Raw genomic sequence first — 5,849 nt, forward strand, 5'->3', positions numbered from 1 at the left:
ATCCACATCTCCACCAACACTTATTTCTTGTCTTTTTAATAATAGCCATTCTAATAAATGTGAGGTGACCTATCATTGTGGTTTTGGTTTGCATTTCCCTGATAACTAGTGATCCTGGGCACCTTTTCATATGCAGGTTGGTCATCTGTATATCTTCTTTGGAAAAATGTCTGTTTAGACCTTCTGCCCATTTTTAAATTGGATTGTTTTGTTGTTGCTGACTTGTGTGAGTTCTTTATATATTTTGAGTATTAAGCCCTTTGCAAATATTTTCTTCTCTTCAGGAGGTTGCCTTTTCATTTTGTTTATGGTTTCCTTCCCTGTGCAGAAATGTTTTAGTTTGATTTGGTCCCATTTTTTTATTTCTGATTTTGTTTCCCTTGACTTTGGAGTCATATCCACAAAGACTGATGTCAAGGAATTTATCCCCCTATGTTTTCTTCTAGGAGTTTTATGGGTTCAGGTCTTGTGTTCAAATATTTAATCCATTTTCAGTTAATTTTTGTGTACCATGTGAGAGAGTGATCTAGTTTCATTTTTTTCATGTAACTGTCCAATTTTCCCAACACCATTTATTGAAGAGACTGTCTTAACTCCATTGTGTGATCTTGCCTCCTTTGTCAAATATTAATTGAGTATAATGGCTTGGACTGATTTCTGGGGTTTCTGTTCTGTTCCATTGATCTATATGCCTGTTTGTGTGCCAGTACCAGGCTATTGATTACAGTGGCTTTGTAATGTAACTTGAAATCTGGTATTGTGATTCCTCTAACTTTATTTTTCTTCCTCAAGATTGCTGTAGCTATTTGGGTCTTTTTTGATTCCATATACATTTTTGGAGTATTTGTTCTAGATCTGTGAAATATGCTGTTAGTATTTTAATAGGGATTGCATTGAATCTGTAGATTGCCTTGAGTAGTAGGGATTTATAAATTTATAATAAACTTATCTATAAGTTATAAATACAGTTAAAGGTCTATATTATCTATTTTTAAATATGTAGATACCATATTTATTTTCTATTTAAGTAAGTGTTAATCATAATTTAAAAAATGTATTATGCTATATAATAATAAAGAGGCAATATGCAAATTGACCCTCACTCCACCACACTGTCACAGTATGGTTGAGCCCACAGTGGAGGGAAAGTTCCCGTAATGAGCTGTAATGAGCAGTCAGCGGGGACCTGAGGCTGCATGGTGCTTGGCCAGGGTAGGAGACCTAAGGCTGTGCCCCCTGCCCAGTGGGGCTTGATGAGGGGACCTCAGGCCATGTCCTCTGCCCCAGCACTGGGCCAGAGGACCTGAGGCTGCACCTCCACCCCCCACCCCTGCCGCCTGGCGGGGCTTGACAGGTGTGGGGCTGACCAGGTCTGGATCTTGTCCAATGGGGGTGGGGCTGGCTGGGTCTGGGTCTCATGTGATTTTGAGGTGCATGTGGGTGGGCGAGGACTTGACTCTGGGTCCTGGGTCCTGCAGCCCCAGACTCTGACAGGAGGGAGATTTTCATATACATTTTACTAATTTTCTTTCATCTCTGACACTTCTATTATAGAGAAAGGGCAAATAGTAATATTAAAATATTTCCTTTAATTAATCCCCTTTTAATGTGCACGAATTTCATGCACTGGGCCACTAGTTTCTATATAAAAAGTACCGATTCAGTGGAAATTTCTCAAAAGAAGATATATTGATTGCCAAAAGGTATGTGAAAAGGTGTTTAACACCACTAATCATCATTACAGAAATGCAAATCAAAACACAATGGTATACTACTTCAAATCTATTCGGATGGCTATTATGAAAAGAAACAGAAAATAGCAAGTATTGTCAAGGATACAGAGAAATTGGACATATTGTGCATTGCTGGTGATATATAAAATGGTGCATACACTGTAAAAGACAGTATGACAATTCCACAAAAAATTAAACATAGAATTATTCTATAATCCAACAATTTTACTTGCACTTTGAGATATATACCCAAGAGTCAAAATCAGGGACTTGAACAGATATTTGCATACGAATATTCATAGCAGCATTATTCATAATTGCCAAAAGGTAGAAACCACCCAAATGGGATAAACAAAATATAGTATATATAAGGTGGGGCAAATGTAGGTTTACAGTTGTGAGTACATGAAACACACAGTTTATTCTTGTATTATTATTATTTATTAATTACTGTATTATTTTCCATACAAAACAGCTGTAAACCTACTTTTGCCCCACCCTATACATACAATAGAATATTATTCAGCCTTAACAAAGGAAGTAAACTCTGATGCATGTCACAACATGAATGAATCTTAAAGACCTGCTAAGTGAAATAAACCGAACACAAAAAGAACTAGAATAGTCAAATTCATAGAGACAGAGAGTAGAAGTGGTTAGCAGGGGCTGGGGGTGGAAGGGATGGGGAGTTTGTGTTTAATGAATATAGTCTCAGTGTTGGATAATGAAAAAGTTCTGGAGATGGATGGTGGTATTGTTTCACAAGAGTGTGAATGTATTTAATGACACTTAACTGTACATTTAAAAGTGGTTAAAGTGATAAATGTTATTTTCTATATTTTGCCACAATTAAGAAAAACTTATGAAGAGGAGTTTGACCAGTGCCCATCTCTATTTTTTTATTTATTTAAAAAAGTTTTAATTGAATTTATTGGGGTGACATTGATTCACAAAACCATACAGGTTTCAAGTGTACAACTCGTGCCTCTTCTCACTGTAAAATTTATGCTAAGAAGAGAACATTATTTATATTACTTTGTGAAAGGTCATACTGCTTTCCAAGTTTGGATCGGCTTCCAACATTTTGTCCTTTGTGTTTTCAATGTCATGAAAAACCTCAGAAAGTTCCTTTGATGTGAAGTTTTTCACTAGTGTGGCTTCCTCTAGGCCGTCTTCATCCTTTTCATTGTATGTCATAATAACTTTCTGCATTATGCCTATAAATTTGCCTTTATTAAGTTCCTCTGGCTTCAAATCTAGAGTCCCTCAAACAGCAACAGTGTGTTAACATTCCCACTGTCAGCTATTTCTTCTGTATCTCCATTTACCTTTGATTGGAAACCTGTCAAGTTACTTACACAGTGCAATAAATGTTCTTTGTACATACTACTTGCTGGATGCCTGAATATTCTTAATTGCATGCCTTTTATCTTATTTTTTTTTCCCAAAACTCAGCTTAAAAATTACATGAAATTCTCTCTCTCTCTCTCTCTCTCTCTCTCTCTCTCTCTCTCTCTCTCCCTCTCTCATTGTAGCATCAATAGCCTGTCTGAAATTCCATCTAATAGGCTTTAAAGGTTGAAATTATTTCATGGTCCATTGGATAGACTAATGAAATTGTGTTTGGTAGTAAAAAGTAAATTTTTACTTTTCCATTCAAGAGAATTAAGGTGACCTGGAGCATTTTCCGACAGTATAGTGCTTTAAAAGTTAAATTATTTTGCCTGGAGTACCTCTCTATTGCTGGGAGACAAGGAGGCACCACAGCTACATACTTTGCTGTCCTTGTGTGAACTGAACAACGGATGAGCCAGTGCCCAGTCACTGACTGACTTGAAAAGAAGGATGTGATTGATCACTGGCCATAATATGCATTTGTCATTTACATAGTGATTTGTGGACTGGAGGGCTAGTAGTGAAATTTGTACTTTATGTAATAACTCAGATGTGCTATTGGGGGACTTTTGCTAAATAAACAATGGTAACTAAACTGCATACATAACAATGTAAAGTGAGGACTATCTGTTTATATATCTATTTATTTATGTTTTTCCCACTAGAATGTAAGATATACAGGATGGCAACTTAGTCTAAGTTGTTTACAGTTTATATTCCCAATGCCAGAACAAAGCCATAGTAGGGTCTCAACAAATACTTGTAGGAAAGAAGAAAGGGAATGGGCAAAAAAGAGGAAGGAAGGGGAAAGGGAGGTAAGATCGTCGAGTCATAGAGATAGATCAACTGTCATGTGTAGAAGGTGCTCAGAGAAGTAAAATAACTTTCATAAAGGCACCCAGTTCTCCAAGGATCTGATTTGGGTTCTTATATGTACCCCCTAACCTACATTGTTCTTCTTTCTCTCTTTCTTAGTCTCTCCAAAACTCCTTTCAGGTTATGCATTCACAGAAAGATGTGACTCACAAAATTGAAGGAGCCTTAATCACTTGACCTTTGAGGAAGGATTAGAACCTTACTTCAGAAAAGCATAGCCCTGTGGGGGGAGGTGACATTAGGGTGTTCCCAGGCTCCCTAGCATCAGACCACATAGGATACTAATTCTTAGATTATGTCAAATGATTTGCATTTTCTTACCTAAATGTCTTTGTGTGCTGCTACAGCAGAGTGTACAGGATGCTGGGGTTTTCCTCTGAGTACCTCACTCCCCTGAGGTTAGGTTTCTAATTTACTCAGGGAGCTCCAGTGTCTTAGAGCAGATTGGGCAACCTGGCCAACTTGGAGGGGAAAAGACTGACTTCAGATGAAAAACTTCTGTTTTTGTGACTAAGGACTTAGTCAGCTACCTAGTTTAGGATGTACTATTTGTCAGAAACTAGATCTGGAGGAAATATCACTCATTCTGGCTAGAGTAATGGTTTTCAGTGCATTTTTTACTCATGAAATTGAAAAAGAATAGGGTTCTAGTTTAACTTTGTGGTTGAGGTTATGAATGAGAAAGAAAGTTTAATTTGCCCATGGAGGCCATCCTCTTAGTCAGAGTTTTAGAGCATTCCAGACTCTTGTTTCAATTTAAGCATATTGAACATCAGTAAAATACCAAGAGGGCAAACAGTGGTCTATTTGGAGATTCCCCTTACCCTTTCTGTTTTTACTTGCTCTCTTGCTCTCTCTCTTCCCTGTATTCATGGAAAGAGCAGATTTACTTCATAAGAATAAAATTACTAAGTGTTGCTTTTTCACAACGGGTTTGTCATCGGAACACAAGTGTCATGAAAATCACTGATAAATCTAAGACAAAATGGGAAAGGAAAATACTCATATCAATATCATCATCATTGGACATATAGTTTTTGGTAAGTCTACCACTATTGGCCATCTGATCTACAAATGTGTTGGGATTGACAAAAGAAGCATTAAAAATGTGAGCAGGAGGCTGCTGTGATGGGTCTTGGATAAACTGAAAGCTGAACATGAGTGTGGTATCACCACTGCTATCTCCCTGTGGAAATTAGAGACCAGCAAGTATCATGTGACCATCACTGATGCCCCCAGGACACAGAGACTTCATCAAAAACATGGTGACAGGTGCATCTCAGGCAGACTGTGCTGCCCTGATTGTTGCTGCTGGTGTTGCTGAATTTGAAGCAGGTATCTCTAAGAATGGGCAGACCCATGAGCATGCCCTTCTGGCCTATACACTGGGTATGAAACCACTGATTGTTGGTGTTAACAAAATGGATTCCACGGAACCGCCCTACAGCCTGAAGAGATAAGAGGAAATTGTTAAAGAAGTCAGCACCTACATTAAGAAAATGGGCTAAAAGCCTGACACAGTAGCATTTGTGCCAATTTCTGGTTGGAATGTGACAACACTAACATGCCTTGGTTCAAGGGATGGAAAGTCACCTGTGAAGATGGCAAGGCCACTGGAACCACGCTCCCTGAAGCTCTGGATTGCATACTGCCACCAACTCGTCCAATCGACAAGCCCTGTGTCTGCCTCCAGGATTTCTACAAAACTGGTGGTATTGGTACTGTTCCTGTGGGCTGCGTGGAGACTGGTCCTCAAACCCAGCATGGTGGTCACCTTTGCTCCAGTCAAAGTTTCAACGGAAGTAAATAAAGTCTGCTGAGATGCACCGTGTAGTTCTGAGTGAC

At 38.5% G+C, this 5,849-nt stretch overlaps 1 pseudogene; it reads left to right on the forward strand.

Moving 5' to 3' along the window:
• The first annotated feature begins 4,989 nt into the window (after positions 1-4,989).
• Positions 4,990-5,849, forward strand: part of LOC102757171 — a 1,122-nt pseudogene continuing 262 nt past the window's right edge.

Source organism: Myotis davidii, unplaced genomic scaffold (assembly GCF_000327345.1).
Source record: "Myotis davidii unplaced genomic scaffold, ASM32734v1 scaffold411, whole genome shotgun sequence".
Taxonomy (NCBI): Eukaryota; Metazoa; Chordata; class Mammalia; order Chiroptera; family Vespertilionidae; genus Myotis; species Myotis davidii.